This window comes from Tupaia chinensis, unplaced genomic scaffold (genome assembly GCF_000334495.1).
Source record: "Tupaia chinensis unplaced genomic scaffold, TupChi_1.0 Scaffold000250_1, whole genome shotgun sequence".
NCBI lineage: Eukaryota > Metazoa > Chordata > Mammalia > Scandentia > Tupaiidae > Tupaia > Tupaia belangeri.
In genome coordinates, this window is record NW_006159730.1 from 1,654,222 (window position 1) to 1,673,608 (window position 19,387).

General features: G+C 40.7%; 1 protein-coding gene across 1 annotated transcript in view; it reads right to left on the bottom strand.

Annotated features, from left to right (window-relative positions):
* The window catches only part of VPS26A (VPS26 retromer complex component A), a 61,772-nt gene that overhangs the window by 26,825 nt on the left and 15,560 nt on the right, over window positions 1–19,387 (bottom strand). The window lies entirely within an intron of this gene.

A 19,387-nucleotide genomic window follows, 5' to 3' on the forward strand; every position in this document is an offset into this window, starting at 1 on the left:
TACCAACTATCTTAATTACTACTTCTTTTCCTAAAGAGATCCGATAAGAGCTTCTCTTATGCTCTATCTGCTATGACAGTAGATAATATATATTTATGGAATGAATACTTTTCTTAGCATTATTTGACAAATAATGTTTTCACATAAAAAAACGCTGAAGAAAAAAACTGCGTTGTTTTTTTAGAGCTGCATTCTGGTAACTGCATAAATTAAAGGAGAGAGGTCACCCTTGGCTTAAAGTGTGCTTGCACTTTCTACACTTCATCATAAATTTGGGTTGCAAGTCAAAAATCTGAACTTCAAAGAAATTAAGCTATGAACAAATAAGAGTTTTAATATTAATATTTTGAGAGTAGGGAGTTTACTTTTTTACAGAATGTCCTGGATAAATAACTATAACTTATAAACTGCACACCCCCCCCAAGTTCCAAGATTAATCACCAGTCAAAATTTTCACAATATAAGACTTCAATCCTTAATTAAACACAGAAAAGCAGGACTCTCAAAAACACACTGGGCAGGGCCAGTTGGTGGCAGGTGTTTAAGACATTGGGTTTCCACACGGCCGACCATATTCAAATCCCAGACCTGGTGGCTTGCTTTCTCACTTTCCCTCTTTCTTCCTCTGTCTCTCTCTGGTGAGCACATGTGCCCTATATCAAGCTTCAAATAATAATAAAATAAAATAAATGATTTTTAAAAAACCACTGGGAGCATGTGCTTTTGTGTCCAAAATCTTGATGGGATAGAAAAATGGAGGAAAGGGATAGTGGGTGACCACATGCCACTGGTGTGGGGAGTACTAGTTTGCTCTCTCTCCTCTCTCTCTCTCTCTCTCTCTCTGTGTGTGTGTGGCAAGAACACGTGCCCTCTGATAATAATTTTAAAAACGGTTAAAGTAGGGGATAGCACGTGGTGTGGTGGTTAAGGCACTGAACTCCTACATGGACAACCATGGTTCAAGTCCCTGACCTGGTGGCTTGCTTTCTTACTTTCCTTCTTTTTCTCTCTCTCATGAGGTGTATGTCCTATACCAAATTAGTAAATATTAAAATTATAAATAAAATGAATAATTCTTTTAAAAAAATGGTTAAAGTGGGGCCAGCAGGTGGTGTGGTAGTTGAGGTGCTAGACTCCCATATGGTCAACTGTGGTTTAAGTCTTGGACATAGTGGCTTGCTTTCTCACTTTTCCTCTGCCTCTCTGTCTGTCTCTCTCTGGTCAAAATAAAAATAAATTAATTAAATTAAATTAAATAATTCTTTTTAAAAATTGTTAAAGTGTTTTTTTTTAAAGTCAGATGGTATAGAGTCATAAGCTATATTTATAAAAAGGAGACTCATTAAAAAAATAAAATAAAATAAGATAAGATAGGGACTAGCAGTTAGTGTAATGGCTATGTCGCTGAACTCCCAAGTGGTCAACCACAGTTTCAGTCCCTGACCCAATGGCTTAAACTCACGCCGGGCATGTGTGCATACATACCCAAGAGGAGAATGGAGGAGAAGGGATTGCAGCATGGTCATCCTCCTGGGGAGTGATTTCTCGCTTTCTATCTCTCTCTGGCGAGCACACACGTCCTATAGCAAAAACCTCTTAAAAAAAAAAAGGAGAACCTAGGTCAGATATATTTTAAAAGCATAAAAAAATACAGTCCAGTTGAACAAAACTTAAGGAAGATTTACTACCAAAGTAGTAAATACCCTAAGTAAGGATTTAAAAAAAAAAAAAAAAAAAAAACCATGTCATTTTTAAGAAGTTCCCTATTTTTTTATTTTTCAATTGCCAGTGGGCATGTGCACTACGAAGAGAGTGAGTTGGAGAGGGGGAGAGAGAGAGAAAGAAAGAGAGAGGGAGAGTGGGAAGCACCCCCCCAACAGGGTGCATGGTCACACTGCTATATTTTTTTCCTCCATTCTTTCTTTCTGTCAGTATTTTGGGGGCATACACACACATGCCTGGCATGCATTTCAGAACACTGGGGCCAGGATTTGAACCACAGTCAGTCATGTGGTATGTAAGGTTCACTTTACTGGTAAGCCATGGGGCTGGCTCTACTTTGTGATAATATAAATATTTCCATTTGTCTTAAGGAATGCTTCAAAACAACTCCTCCCCCCAAATTTTTTAAAATAGTTATTTAATTTTATTTATTTTTAAATTTGCTTTAGAGCACACATACTCACCAGAGAGAGACAGAGACAGAGAGAGACAGAGAAAGACAGAGAGTGAGAAAGTAAGTCACCAGGTCCAGGACTCAAAACTACAGTCTGCCATGTAGGAGTCCAGCATCTTAACCACCACATCACCTACTGGCCTTTGGAAAACTTTGCTAACAATTAGTTTTAAGTTTGATGTTATTACTGTTTTTAATTACCAAAGTGCATGGGAGGGAGGGGAAAAAAGAACACCCTAAAAGCCACAATCTGTCCTCCTCCATTTCTCCACCCTGTCAAGATTTGAGGCGTACACACGATTGCATCCAGTGTTTTTTTCAAGCTGCTGGGCCAGGATTTGAACCATGGTTGGCCATGTGGGATTCAGTTTTCTTAATTACCAGGACATAAGGCCAACCCTACAATTAGCTTTAACTTCTTCTTTTTTTTTTTTTTTTTTTTTTTGAGAGATTTTTGCTATAGAGCATGTGTGCTCACTGGAGCGCACTGGAGAGGGCAAAGAAAAATAGAGAGACAGAAAGTGAGAAATCACCCCCAAAGGAGGGATGGCCACGCCAGTCCCTTCTCCTCCGTTCTCCTCTTGGGATTCTGGGCGCACACACACGTGCCTGGTGTGAGTTTCAAGCCACCAAGTCCAGGACTCAAACCACATTTGGTCACATGGAAGTCCAGCATCTTAATCACTATGCCACCTGTTGCTCCCCAATTAGTTTTAACTATTTTTTGGAGAGGTTTTTGCTATAAGGTGCGTACGCTCGCCAGAAAGAGAGACAGAAAGAGAGAAATCACCCCCCAGGGGAGACAGCCACGCCACAATCCCTTCTCCTCCATTCTCCTCTCAGGATTTTGGGCACGCACACACACACGCCCAGCATGAGTTTAAGCCACTGGGTCCAGGACTTGAACTGCAGGTCGTCTACATGGGAGTGCAGCGACATAACCATTATACTAACTGCTGGTCCCCTAATTACTGTTAACTTTTAAAAGTATATGCTATGGAGCCCAGCAGGTGGCATGATGGTTAAAGTGGACTCCCTCACAGTCAACTGTGATTCAAGTCCCAGTACCAGTCCCAGACTGGCTCTCTTTCTGTCTCTCTGTCAAGCACACATATCCTGTAGTTAATTTTTTTTAATGAATAAAATTAAATAGATAATTTTAAAATAATAATTTAAAAAGTATACGCCATGGGGCTAGGTGGTACACGGCAGTAAAAAGTGACCCTCTGCAAGACTGATCCACGTGGGAAGGTTTCAGGTTCACATTTGGAAACTTCCTTGAATATGCCAGTCATATATGTGCCTGTGGTCCTGGGCTAGCTGAGGCTGGGGGTAGACTGTAGCATCAAGACCTTCTTGGGAGTGCTGGCTCTCTGTCTCTTTCTGTCTGTCTCATTCACAGAATAAATAAATAAATAAATAAATAAATAAACAAACAAACAAACAAACGTAAAAGCAAACTAAAAAAAAAATTATATGCCACTCGAGGGCTAAGGCTATTCAATAGAACAGGAATATTCAACAAATAGCACTAGAAAAATTGGCTATCAATGTGGGGAAAAATGGATCCCTCCTTCACACCATAAACAAACATGAGACTTAACATTTGTGGGGGGTCAGCATGTGGCTAGCAGGACAGGGCAGCTGGATCCCACAAGGCTGACTGAGCAGTTTGAGTTCCAGGCCGAGTGGCTTGAAAAACATGCCAGCTGCACGTGCACATGTGCCCAAAATCCCAAGAGAAGACTAGAAAAGGGACTGCAGCATGGCCATCCACCTGGGGGGTGATCTCTCACTTTCTCCTTCCCAACTCTGGTGAGTGCACACACCTTATAGCAAAAAAAAAATTTTTTTTAAAAAGAGAGAGAATCCAATTTTCTTAAATGGCTAACGGATTTGAACAATCACCAAAGATACACACACACACACACACACACACACACACACACACACACACAGCAATAAGCACATGAAAAGATGCTCAATATACTTAGTGAATAGGGAAATGCAAATTAAAACCATGAAACTGAATGTTTGTAGCAGCATTATTCATAAGAGCCAAAAAGCAAAAATCCAAATGTCCTCAATTAACAAAAGAATAAACAAAATGTGGTATATACACACACCACATGATATGGTATATTAAAATGTTATTTGAGTGAAAAAAGAACGATGTTCTGTAAATGCTACAATAAACCCTGAACACATGCTAAATGAACTAATCAGACACAAGACAAATATTACATGACCATTTATACAAAATATCTAAAATTGGCAAATTCACAAACAGAAAGTAGACCAGAGGTTACCAGGGACTAGGAAGAAAGGGGAAATAGGAGTTATTGCCTAACGGGTACAAAATTTCTGTTTGGGATGATGAAAAAATTTTAGAAACATAGTGGCTACAGGTGTAAGGCATTATGGAATGCAAATAATGCCTCTGAATTGCATACTTTAAAGTGGTTAAAATGGTGGGAACCAGCAGTTAGCGTAATGGCTATGTCACTGGACTCCCACATAGTCGACCGCGGTTCGCGTCCCGGACCCGGTGGCTTAAAACTCACGCTGGGCGCATGTACGTGCATGCCCAAGATCCCAAGAGGAGAATGTAGGAGAGGGGATTGCAGCGTGACCATCCCCCTAGGGGGGTGATTTCTCGCTTTCTATCTCTATGTCTCTGTCTGTCTGGTGAGCGCACGCGCCCTATAGCGAAAATAACCTCTCAAAAAAAAAAAAAAAGTGGTTAAAATGGTAAATTTATGTTTTATATAACTAAGCACAATTTTTTAAAGAAAGATACATATTATACAATGAATCTTTAAAACATCATGCTAAAGGCCCGGCAGGTATCGTGGTAGTTAAGGGCACTGAACTCCCACGTGGTCAACCATGGTTCGAGTCCTGGACCTGGTAGCTTGCTTTCTCACTTTCTCTCTTTCTTTTGCTCTCGCTCTGTCCCTCTCTGGTCAAATTAAAATAAACAAACAAAGTTAAGTAAAATAATTCTTTTTTTAAAAAAATCATACCAAGTAAAAGCCCCACACACAAAATGCCACATGGTGTACGATTCCATTTAGATGAAATGTTCAGAACAGGCAAATTCAGAAAGAAAGGTCTATAGATCAGTGGTCCCCTGGGAGTAACTGGTCATAGTATGAGGTTTCTGAACATGAAATAAGGACAAACGGTTGAAATGATGAAGACACGAATTACTGATTTTATCATTATACACTGTATCTTGCACAGAAAAATTACATTGGATAATTATGTACATAAACATGTACAATTTTAAAATTTTAATTAAAAGTAGTATAAGGTTTATTTTCAGGGTGTTAAAAATGTTCTGGTCTTGGGGCCAGCAGGTGGTACAGTGGCTAAGGCACTGGGCTCTCACATGGCTGACTGTGGTTTTAGCCCTGGACCTGGTGGCTTGAAAATCACACCGGGCACATGTACAGTATCCCTAGAGGAGAAGGAAAGAGAAGATATTACGGCATGACCATCCACCCCGGAAAGGTGATTTCTCACTTTCCCTCCGTCTCTCTGTCTCTTTCCAACAAGCGTGCACAATCTACAGCAAAAAACCTAAAAAAAAGAAGAAAAAGTTCTGGAATTAGTGGTTATGGCTGCACAACTCTACAAATATAGGAAAAACCACTAAACTATATACTTTGATAGGGTGAATTTTACAATACGTAAATTATAACTCCAGTAAGGTTGTTTTGTTTTGTTTTTAAAAAGTATATGCCACAAATTGGCTAATGGCACAGAACAAATAAGCCAGAATAGAACAACATGACCTCTTATTAATGACAAAAGCAACATGAAAATGCAGTAGGGAAAAGGGTGGCTTTTAAATAAATGTCCAGGATTAATTACATATCCATAAAGGGGGGGAAAAAAACCTAGTTTTCAGTCCTATTTTACACCACAGATAAAATCAATTCCTAGTGAACTGAGGATATAAATGTGAAGTGTAAAATAAAAACATTATAGAAGAAAAAATTATAGAAGGAAACAGGAGTATATTTTCATGCCCACAGTATAAGCAAAAATTTCCGATATGGGAAACAAAAAGCACAAACAGAAAAGAAACATAAAGCATCTTTTTTTTGGGGGGGGTGGATTTTTGCTATAGGGCACATGCACTTGACAGAGACAGAGAGACAGGAAGTGAGAAATAATCTGCCAGGAGGATGGCCACACCACAATCCCTTCTTCTCTATTCTCTTCTCACAATTTTGGGCACACACGCACACACCAGGCATGAGTTTCAAACCTCTGGGTCTGGGACTTGAACTGCAGTCAGGCATATGGGAGTCCAGTGAAGTAACCATTATGCCATCTGTTTGTCCCCATAAAGCATCTTTAATGTATTAAAATTAAGAACTTCTGTTCATCAAAAGACATCATTAAGGACCAGTCTAGTGGTTAAGGGTGCTGGATCCCACATGGCCAACCAGAGTTCAAATTCCAGCCCCTGTGGCTTAAAAACATACTGGGCATGTGTGTCCACCTGCCCCAAATCCTGACAGGATAGTAAACTGGAAGAGAAAGGACCATAGCATGACCATGTCTTTCTCCTGCTTCCTCTCCCACTCTGTCTCTCTAATGAGCACATGTGACCTTTGGCAAAAAAAAAAAAGACAAGACACCATTAAGAGAGTTAAAAGTCAAACCAGATTGTTGAAAAAGATTATTTACAACACAATATATAAAGGACTCAATAAGGACTCAATATCCGAATATATATGACATTTATCAAAAACATACCAAAAAATTCCTACAGATCAATAATTGAAAGAGAGGGCTGAGGACAGCAGGTGGCGTGGTGGTTAGGGGTGGTGGATTGGCCCACATGGCCAATCACAGTTCAAGTCCCAGAGCTTGCTCGCGCTCACTTGCTCTCTTTCTCTCTCTTTCTCTCTCGTCAAATTATTTATGTATATTGAAATTAATTAAACAAAATAATTCTTTAAAAAAAAAAGAAAGGGGAGATCAGCAGATGGCATGATAGTTAAGGTACTGCACACTCCCACATGGCTGACCGCGGTTTCAAGTCCCTAATTTGGTGGCTTGGCTTGCTTTCCCACTTTCCCTTTTGTCTGTCTGTCTGTCTGTCTGTCTCTCTCTCTCTCTCTCTGCCCTCTCTCTCAGGTCAAAGTAAAATAAATGAATAAATAAAATTCAATAGATAATTCTTAAAAAAAAAAAAAAAAAGGAGAGAGAGAGGGTTATTATACATGTGGCCAACAGTCTCGACTCCTGCACCCGGTGGCTGGAAACTCATTCTGGACATATGTGCACATGTGCCCAATATCCTGAGAGGGGAATGAAGGAGAAAGGATTGTGGCATGGCTTTGCTCCCTGGGGTATGATATCTTACTTTCTGCCTCTCTGTCTCTCCAGCAGGAACATGCACTCTGGAGCAAAAATATCTAAAAAAAATTTTTGATAGGGTGAATTTTACAATACGTAAATTATAACTCCAGTAAGGTTGTTTTGTTTTGTTTTTAAAAAGTATATGCCACAAATTGGCTAATGGCACAGAACAAATAAGCCAGAATAGAACAACATGACCTCTTATTAATGACAAAAGCAACATGAAAATGCAGTAGGGAAAAGGGTGGCTTTTAAATAAATGTCCAGGATTAATTACATATCCATAAAGGGGGGGAAAAAAACCTAGTTTTCAGTCCTATTTTACACCACAGATAAAATCAATTCCTAGTGAACTGAGGATATAAATGTGAAGTGTAAAATAAAAACATTATAGAAGAAAAAATTATAGAAGGAAACAGGAGTATATTTTCATGCCCACAGTATAAGCAAAAATTTCCGATATGGGAAACAAAAAGCACAAACAGAAAAGAAACATAAAGCATCTTTTTTTTTGGGGGGGTGGATTTTTGCTATAGGGCACATGCACTTGACAGAGACAGAGAGACAGGAAGTGAGAAATAATCTGCCAGGAGGATGGCCACACCACAATCCCTTCTTCTCTATTCTCTTCTCACAATTTTGGGCACACACGCACACACCAGGCATGAGTTTCAAACCTCTGGGTCTGGGACTTGAACTGCAGTCAGGCATATGGGAGTCCAGTGAAGTAACCATTATGCCATCTGTTTGTCCCCATAAAGCATCTTTAATGTATTAAAATTAAGAACTTCTGTTCATCAAAAGACATCATTACGGACCAGTCAGGCATATGGGAGTCCAGTGAAGTAACCATTATGCCATCTGTTTGTCCCCATAAAGCATCTTTAATGTATTAAAATTAAGAACTTCTGTTCATCAAAAGACATCATTAAGGACCAGTCTAGTGGTTAAGGGTGCTGGATCCCACATGGCCAACCAGAGTTCAAATTCCAGCCCCTGTGGCTTAAAAACATACTGGGCATGTGTGTCCACCTGCCCCAAATCCTGACAGGATAGTAAACTGGAAGAGAAAGGACCATAGCATGACCATGTCTTTCTCCTGCTTCCTCTCCCACTCTGTCTCTCTAATGAGCACATGTGACCTTTGGCAAAAAAAAAAAAGACAAGACACCATTAAGAGAGTTAAAAGTCAAACCAGATTGTTGAAAAAGATTATTTACAACACAATATATAAAGGACTCAATAAGGACTCAATATCCGAATATATATGACATTTATCAAAAACATACCAAAAAATTCCTACAGATCAATAATTGAAAGAGAGGGCTGAGGACAGCAGGTGGCGTGGTGGTTAGGGGTGGTGGATTGGCCCACATGGCCAATCACAGTTCAAGTCCCAGAGCTTGCTCGCGCTCACTTGCTCTCTTTCTCTCTCTTTCTCTCTCGTCAAATTATTTATGTATATTGAAATTAATTAAACAAAATAATTCTTTAAAAAAAAAAGAAAGGGGAGATCAGCAGATGGCATGATAGTTAAGGTACTGCACACTCCCACATGGCTGACCGCGGTTTCAAGTCCCTAATTTGGTGGCTTGGCTTGCTTTCCCACTTTCCCTTTTGTCTGTCTGTCTGTCTGTCTGTCTCTCTCTCTCTCTCTCTGCCCTCTCTCTCAGGTCAAAGTAAAATAAATGAATAAATAAAATTCAATAGATAATTCTTAAAAAAAAAAAAAAAAGGAGAGAGAGGGCCAGCAGGTGGAGTGGTGGCTAAGGTATTGGACCCACATGTGGCCAACAGGCTCGACTCCTGGACCCGGTGGCTGGAAACTCATTCTGGACATATGTGCACATGTGCCCAATATCCTGAGAGGGGAATGAAGGAGAAAGGATTGTGGCATGGCTTTGCTCCCTGGGGTATGATATCTTACTTTCTGCCTCTCTGTCTCTCCAGCAGGAACATGCACTCTGGAGCAAAAATATCTAAAAAAAATTTGTTTAAGAATTATTGAAAGAGAGTCAACTAAGTGAAAAATGAACAAAATGTAGAATCCACCAAGATGTCCTTCAGTAGGAAAATGGAAGAACAAACTAATAAGTCCGTATAATGGAATACTATTTAATGCTAAAAATATATGAGTCATCAAGTCACAAAAAGATATGGAGGAACATTACATGGATATTGCTAAAAGAAGGAACCTAATCTAAAAAGGCTACATACTGTATGATTCTTGGAATATCACATTTGGGAAATGGTAACACTAAAAGACATCCAAAATTTATCTGTGGATGCCAGAGGCTCTGGAAGGTGGGGGTGGTGCAGGTGCCTGGAAAGTATGAACAGGGGAAGCTCAGGGGATTTTTAGAGTGGTTAAGTTAGTCCACGTGATACTGTAAGGTTAGATACATGGCATGTATTTGTTAAAATTCATACAAAATACAATACAGAATGAACTCTCACATACACTACGGACGTGGTAAATAATGTTATCAATATTATTGTATACCATCAGGCCAGCAGGAGGTATGGTGACTGGGGAGGCTGCATCTCACATGGCCAGCTGCACAATTCAAGTCCTACATAGGATGATTTGGGAAACATGCCCAAACCATGTGCATGTATGCTTAAAGTCTCAAGAGAAGGGAGAAGAGACTGTAGTATGGCCATTCCCCTTTAAGGGTGTTTTCTCACCTTCTCTCTCTCCCTCTGTCTCTCTCTGGGGACACATTTATCCTATCATGAACTAAAAATAAATAAAATTTTTTTGGTGAGGTTCTTTGCTATCGAGTGCATGCTCTCACCAAAAAGAGAGAGACAGAGAGACAGAAAGCAAGAAATCACCCCCCAGGGGAGATGGCCACGCTACAATCCTTTCTCCTCCATTCTCCTCTCGGAATCTTGGGCACACGTGCACATGTGCCCGGCGTGAGTTTAAGCCACCGGGTCCATGACTTGAACCGCGGTCAGGAGTCCAGTGACATAGCCATTATGTCTGTCTTTTGGCGAGCGCACGCACCCTCTAGCAAAAACCTCTCCAAAAAAACAGATGGTGTGCCAGCAGGTGGCTTGGAGGTTAAGGCGCTAGATCCTATATGGCCAGTTACACTGGAGTCTGGAACTGGTAGCCTGAAAATCATACTGGGTGCATGTGCATGAATGTCCTGATTCCCTAGAGGAGACTGGAGAAGAAAGGACTATAGCATGGCCATATCTCTAGCAAGCACATGCATCAGATAGGGAAAAAAAAAAAAAAAGTGTGTGTATATACACACACACACACACACACATAAAATTCTAAAAAAGCAGAGTGTATAGTGTTGTCACTATAGTAGAATATATAGTATATATATTATATATAGTAGTATAGTAGAATCTCCACAGCTTATCATTAAAGGAATTTATTCTTCTTTTGGTGGGATGTCAGAGCTCCAAGATCCAAGGTAGTAACTAACATATAAAGGATTTTCATATAGAGAACCCTACAAAGCAAGAGTCCCCATCCCCAGGGCAGGGACCAGTGTTGGGGCCTATTGGGAACCCGGTCACACAGCAGGCTGTGAGCGAAAGGTCAGATAGCAAGCAAAGGTTGGTCTGTATTCACAGCCACTCCTCACTGCTCTCACTACCACCTAAGCTCCGCCTCCTCAGATAAGTGCGTGGAGTTAGATTCTCACAGGGGCCCCCAGATAGGACTGTCTAGCTGCAGGAAACCAAGCTCAGGGCTTCCACTGATTCTATAACATATAATACCATGAGTTGTATAATCATTTCATTATATATTACAATGTAAAAAATAACAGAAATAAAGTAGCACAATAAATTTAATGCATTGCAATCATCGTGAAACACCAACACCACCAGTCCCCCAAGACCAGTCCATGGAAAAACTGTTTTCCATGACACCAGATCCTGGTGCCAGAACGGCTGGGGACCACTGCTATAAATCAAAAGCAAGCCCAAGTTTAGAAACCAGTGGTCCAGGCCAATCTCCTCAACTACAGGTAAGATCCAGGAAGTTCAATGATAGCCCACTGTTACCTACTGATACACAGTAAAAATCAAGGTTAGACTTTCCAACTCTAGCCTAGTAATCTTTTTGTCATACAAGGATATATCAGAAACCCTTAGACTAGTGTGGCAAGATTCGTTCTTAGTGATACATGCTTCATTATACATACCCAATGCTAATCTTCTCCTCTTTAAGCTTCTTTTTAACAGTGTTCATAATCATCTATTTAATAATCATAATCACCTATTTAGAGAAATGCCTCCTATTTTCTAGGTATGTATAGTGGTACATCAGGATTCAATATTGAGTTTACCTCAAAGCTTTTTTGCTACATTTTGAAAACAGGGCTTTTTCCTATGTTTTAGAACTTTTCCCCTTTTCCATAATTACTAAAGGACTGCTGGCAGAAAACTCTTTCAGTACTATGGCAAAACATTTTGGTCTAGTTACCAGAATGATGCTTTTTGGCCTTTTTTTTTTTTTTTTTTTTTTTTTGCTATAGGACACACATGTGCCCCAGAGAGAAAGAAAGAAAGGGAGGAAAGGAGGAAAGTGAAAAATCACACCCCTGCTCTCCATTTTCCTTTGGGTGCAGGTGCATGCATGTGCCCACACACACACAGCTTGATTTTATTTTTTAAGAGATATTTTTGCAGGACCAGCAGTTAGCGTAATGGCTATGTCACTGGACTCCCACATAGTAGACCACGGTTCACGTCCCAGACCCGGTGGCTTAAAACTTACGCCAGGCGCATGTGCATGCATGCCCAAGATCCCGAGAGGAGAATGAAGGAGAAGGGATTGCAGCGTGGCCATACCCCCTGGAGGGTGATTTCTCGCTTTCTGTCTCTGTCTCTGTCTGTCTGGCGAGCACACGCATCCTATAGCAAAAAAAACTCTCAAAAAAAAAGAGATTTTTGCTATGGGGTGCATGCACTGGCCAGAAAGATGGAGAGAAACAGAGACAGAAAGTGAGAAATCAATCCCTGGGTGGGATGACCATACCACAATCCCTTCTCCTCCATTCTCGAGATTTGGGACATGCATACACACACACCCGCCATGAGTTTTAAGCTGCTGGGTCTGGGCCTCGAAGAGCAGTGGGCCATGTGGGAGTCCAGCAATATAACCATTATGCCATCTGCTGATCCTCTCGGCGTGATTTTTAAGCCACTATGTCCAGGACTCAAACTGCACAGTTATCCATGTGGGATTCAGCTTGTTAAATTACACCATCTGCTGGTCCCAAAACTAGATAATGTATTTTAATCTCCTTAACCATAATGAGCTTTCTTCTTCTTCTTCTTTTTAATGATTCTACCTTTCCTAGTCTTTTTTTTTTTCCTGGAGGCAAAATCTCCTTAACTATAATGAGCTTTCATTTATTTTTAAATGATTCTACCTTTACTAATCTTTTTTTTTTTTTTTGATGGGGGCAAAATCCCACAAGTTTGAGGTGTACTTTCTTTTGTATCTGTTATATTAAAATAAAATGATAAAAGGGTCGGACAGTAGCCCAGTGGTAAAACATGATGCTCTGTGAGGCTGAACCACATGGGAAGGTTCCAGTTCACATTTTACGACCTTTCTGAACACACCAGGCATGCTCATGCACCTATTCTGGCACTGTCTGAAGCCATGAGTGAATCGTAATGTCAAGACCCTGCTGGGGATGCTGTCTGTCTCTATTAGAAGAAATAAATATGCTTTAACATTTTTAAAATTTTTGCCAGAGGGCACATGACCTTGCCGGAGAGAGAGAAAGGAAAAGTGAGTAAGCACCCCACAGTGGAGATGGTCACACCACAATCCCTTCTCCTCCAATTCTCCCTCCTTTCAGGATTATGGGCTTAGACAAACACACATCAGTGGTTTCTCAAGCAGCCAGGTCCAGGACTGGAATGGCAAAGCCAGCCATGTGAGATCCAGCCACCTTTACCAATACACATCATGAGCTGGCCCTAAAATAATTTTTCAATTAAAAAAATAATGTGGAGGCAGCAGGTGGCAGGGTAACTGGGGTGCTAGACTCTCACATGGCTGATCACAGTTTGAGCCCCAGACCTGGCAACTGGTTTTCTCACCTTCCCTCTCTTTTTCTCTGGTCAAATTTTAATAATAATAATAATAATAAATAAAATTAAACAAATAATTATTTTTTAAAAAGTTACATGCTGAATGAACATAGTTTTTCCTTATTCATCTTCTTATTCCAAATGTAATGTTCAAAATGTTTCCCTTAGGTTTAAAAGCCTCAAGCTTATTATAAAGTTAGTATTTTTCAGGTTGTTTTTACAAATTCATATTCATTTAAAAATTTTCCTTAACTGCTTGCTCTTTTATTGAACACGGGATCATCTTTTTAATACAATTCTTGTTCAGGGACCAGCAGTTCGCATAATAGCTATGTAGCTGAACTCCCATGTAGCCAACCATGGCTCAAGTCCTGGACCCGGTGGCTTAAATTCACGCCAGGCGCATGTACGTGCGTGCCCAAGATCTTGAGAGGAGAATGGAGGAGAAGGGATTGCGGGGTGGCCATCCCCCTGGGGGGTGATTTCTCGTTTTTTCTGTCTCTCTGGCAAGCGCATGCGCCCTATAACAAAAACCTCTCCACAAAAAAAATAATAATAGTAATTCTTATTGATAGATAGCAACTAGAAATACCAGCATTAAAAAAAAAAAAAAAAGTGGGGGCCAGCTCACCATGGTAGCTGGGGTAAATGAATCCCACAAGGTCCCAACCATGTACTCATGTACTTCAAGACTGGACCCTGGACCTGGCTGTTTGAGAAACACTCTAGGAACATGCACACGCACACACCCAAAATCCCAAAAGGAGGAAGGGACTGAGGAGAAGGGATTACAGCATGCCCATGGGAGGTACTTTCTGAGTTTCCTCTGTCTCTCTCCAGTGAGCATGTGACCCCTCTGCAAAATTAATTAATTAATATAATACATAAAAACAAAATGATGAGGCTGGCAGGTGGCATGGTGGTTAAGGACACTGGACTCCCACATGGCCAATGGTGGTTTGAGTCCCGAACTTGGTGGCTTGCTTTTTCACTTTCTCTCTCTCTCTGTATCTCTCTCTCACATCAAACTAGAAAATAATAATAAAGTTAAATAAAAAATTATTTTTAAAAAAAACTGACAGAATTAATCACCATTTTGCAACTGTCAATGAATTTAGGTACTAAGCATCAACACCTATTAAAAAGAAAAAAGAGAAAGAAAAAAAAGCAGACATTATGTACCCCAATGAAAAACACATCACCACCTGTGTTCTTGCTAAAAGAATTGAACTTGAATCTCATCAAACCTCTAGATCCAGCTGCCAATTTATAGACAATAACTGCACCAAGAGTATGCATGCAATCACAGAGAACTCTACAATTCAAATGGTCCTTAACAGATAATTATAGGGGCCAGCAGGTGGCATGGTGGTTAAAGGTGCTGGGCTCCCCATGGCCAACGGTTGTTCAAGTCTTGAACCTGGTGGCTTGCTTTCTCACTTTCCCTCTTTCTTTGATCAAACTGGAAAAATAATAAGTTAAATTTTAAAAACTGGTAATTATAAAGGGAAAAAAGGGACAAAGACAAAACTTGAAATTAAAAGAAATTTTAAAACCATATCTTTTTTTTTTTAATAAGTGAGCAAGACTAAGGAAGACACAAACAAAAGATTTCGACTACAGGCACCAACAGATGGCAAGAGGTTAAAGCAGTCAGATCCCACATGGCCCACTACATGGTTCCAGCCTCAGACCTGGTATCTTCAAAAACACACCAGGCATGGGAACCAGCAGTTAGCGTAATGGCTATGTCGCTGGACTCTCATGTAGTTGACTGCGGTTCGCGCCCCAGACCCGGTGGCTTAAAACCCACGCCGGGCGCGTGTGCGTGCGTGCCCAAGATCCCAAGAGGAGAATGGAGGAGAAGGGACTGTGGCGTGGCCATCCCCTCTGGGGGGTGATTTCTCGCTTTCTGTCCTTCTGTCTCTGTCTGTCTGGCAAGCGCACGTGCCCTATAGTGAAAAAACCTCTTAAAAAAAAAAAAAAAAACACCAGGCACAAAAAAACACCAGGCACATGTGTGTATGTGTCCAGGAGCCTGAGAGGAGGACGGAGTAGAAGGAACTGTAGCATGGCCATTTTCTCTGTGGGGTGCTTTCACCACATCCTCCCCCAACTGCTCCAACACATACGCCCTATTGCAAAAAAAAAGGCAAAAAAAGACTACTACTGTAAATTTAGCATAGTGGTTCCTTTTCAGGTGAGGAGGTTGTGATTGAGCCAGGACAAAAGGGAGAACTGGCAAAGTTCTACTTCTTGACTTGGATGGTGATTACGAAAAAGGATGCCTTATAATTTACCTTAGTTTTGTGTGGTGTTCTATATGAATTTTATTTTACAACAAAAAGATCTAAAGTGACAAAATAAAAAACCTGAGGCCAGTAAATGATCAAATTTAAGACATAAACCTTATAAGCAACAGATTTAGCTATAAAAGATTTTACCATTTTCTTATTTTTTTAAGAATTACTTATTTTTTATTTTATTAACTCATTTTTAAAAAATGTTTGATCAGAGAGATACACACACAGAGGAGAGAGAGAGTGAAAAAGCAAGCCACCAGGGTCCAGGCCTTGAACCGTGGTCAGCCATGTGGGAATGTCCAGAGCCTTAACCGTCATGCCACCTACTGGCCCCAATGTTTTACCATTTTCTAAATGCACTTAACAGTTATTGACTAGGTTTTACATGATTTAAGCAATTCCAACATGTAATCTGAACACTAGCTATTTTTTATTTGAATATACTATAGTAACTTTATTTTTACCTTAAACATTCCCCTCTTCCTTCATCCCATAAATATCACTATGAAGATTCAATTGGCCTAGATGTCATAAGATTGCTTTCAACTAGACAGGAACTATTCCCTGCTCTACTTAAAAACAGTAAATAAAGCTAAATAAATATTAAGCTGTACTATATAATCAACACTATGATGAATTTTATGGAGAATACAGAAGCAAACTCTCATCCCCTGAGCTTAAAAGAGCTTACAATTTAGCAGAAGAAATCTTTATTTAGTTACTTATCATATCTATAAATGAAATGTGTGAGATACAGCAGTTAATCTCTCATAGAAAGAAGACAAGCTTGGTATTCCTAACCCATTCCCCCACCCCATAAACAAGTTGTTTTTTTCCCACAAACCCAAATACCACTTCTTTTTACTCTTCTTCCGTTTTACAGGTTCCATATTTAGATAACTGTGTGTGTGCTCCTTTAGACCTTTTCTCTTTCTTGTCATCTTTCTTTAGAGAGAGGTTTTTTTTGCTGTAGGGCGCATTCACTCAGTGGAAAGACATAGAGAGACAGTCAGTGAGAAATCACCCCCTGGGGGAATGGCCACACCGCAATCCCTTCTACTCCAGTCTCCTCTTGGGATCTCGGCCATGCACGCACATGCACCCAGCATGAGTTTTAAGCCACCAGGTCTGGGACTCAAACTGCAGCTCACTACATGGGAGTCGAGCAAAGTAACCACTACACCATCTGCTGGTTGCCCTCTCCATCTTTTTAAAGGAAGAGTATCAGGGAAGTAAATTGAAAACTAAAACATTCACTTTGGGTACAACACTTAACCCCAAGTTGTTTGGCAAAGTACCAGAATAGACCATGCTGTTTAAAAAAAACAAAAAACCTCAGGGCCAGCAGGTGGTGTGGTGGTTAAGGACACTGGACTCCCAGATGGCCGACCGTGGTTTGAGTCCCAAATCTGGCAGCTTGCTTTCTCACTTTCTCTCTCTCTCTCTCTCACTTGCTCTCACTCTCACTCTGTCCCTGTCTGATCAAATTAAAAATAAACAAAGTTAAATAATTCTTTAAAAAAAAAAAAAACACCTCAAATGGCTAATAAATTCAAGTTCAAACTACCTACTAACCAATAAAATGCAAAATTAAAATACTAAGACCTATTTTTTATCGAAAGAAGGTGTGTATGCTAGTCAGAGAGAGAAAAAAAAGAGAGACAGAAAGCAAAAGAGCACCCAACAATGGGGCATAGTCATGCCACAAACTTTATTCCATTTCTCCATTCTGTGTGGATTCAGGGCATGCACAAACATGTCCCCAGCATGCTTTTCAAGCAGTGAGGGATGGGATTAAAACCACAGTTGAGGACCAGCAGTTAGCATAATGGCTATGTCGCTGGACTCCCACGTAGTCAACTGTGGTTCGAGTCCTGGACCCGGTAGCTTAAACTCACGCCAGGCGCGTGTGTGTGTGCGTGCCCAAGATCCCAAGAGGAGAATGGAGGAGAAGGGATTGCGGTGTGGCCATCCCCCCTAGGGGGTGATTTCTCACTTTCTGTCTCTCTCTGGCTGGCGAGCGCACGCGCCCTATAGCAAAAATCTCTCCAAAAAAAAAGAAAAACCACAGTCAGCCATGTGTAATACGGTTCCATTAACCACCAGGCTGTGAGGCCAGCCCAACACATACAAATTTTAACAGTAATTTCCATATGAGACTATACACATTTTATTTCTCGAATTAACTATAGTGTGTATCTAGAAAATTTAACTGTCTACAGTGTGTTTCTAAAAATCCTAGTATTTTATTTTTTTAAACAATTATTTTATTTAACTTTATTATTATTATCATTATTATTTTCCAGTTTGATCAGAGAGAGACAGAGAGAGAGAGAAGAAGTGAGAAAGCAAACCAACAGGTCCGCAACTTGAACCGTGGTCGGCCATGTGGGAGTCCAGTGCCTTTAACCACCATACCACTCACTGGCCCCGCCAGTATTTTATTTTTTATATTATTTCAGGATCGTCCCTACAGCCTATTGGTTAAAAGAGTCAGATGCCACATAGTCAACCACAGTTCAAATCCTGGCCCTACAGATTTGAAAAACACACCAGGCACATGTGCATACCCCACATCCTGACAGGACAAAGGAATGGAGAAGAAAGGCCTGCAGCATGATCATGCCCCATTGCAAGGTTCTTTCTCTTCCTTCCCGTACCCCATTTCTCTCTGGGTAAGCATGTGCTCAGTGGACAAACTGGAAAGGTCCTGGATTCATATGCTGTGACCTCCCTGACCACACAAGGTGTGAAGCTTATGTCCTAGAATCAGGCTGGCTGAGACTAAGGGTGAAGTGCAGTATGAACATCCAGTTCAGGTACCTATCCCCCATCTCATGGAAGAAATAAACATTTTAAAAATTTTAATTCAGGAGAGCAGCAGCTGGCCTAATGGCTATGTCACTGAACTCCCATGTAGTCAACTGCGGTTCAATTCCCAGGCTCAGTGGATTTAACTCACGCCTGGTGCAGGTGCATGCATGTCCAAGATCCCATGAGGAGAATGGAGGAGAAGGGATTGCAGCATGGCCATCCCCCACCCCCGGGGGTGATTTCTCGCTTTCTGTCTCTCTCTCGCTCTGTTTTTCTGGCAAGAGCATGCGTCCTATAATATAAACCTCCCAAAAATATATATATTTTTTTAATTCAACTAGAGCCAGCCAGCAGTGTTGTGGTTAAGGCAGTTGGATCCCACAGGGGCAACTTTGCAGTTCAAGTCCCATGTCCAGCAGCTTGAAAACAAGCCACATGCATATGTATGTGTGCCTAAAATTCTGAGAGGAGAATGGATTGCAGCATGACCATCCCCCCCCGGGGGGGGGGGATTTCTCTTCTCTCTCTGGTGAGGTCTCTTTCTGTCTTTTTGGTGAGTGCATGTGCCCTATAGCAAAAACAAAAACAAAACAAAAAACCTCTCCCCCCCCAAAAAAAAAGGAAAGAGCCA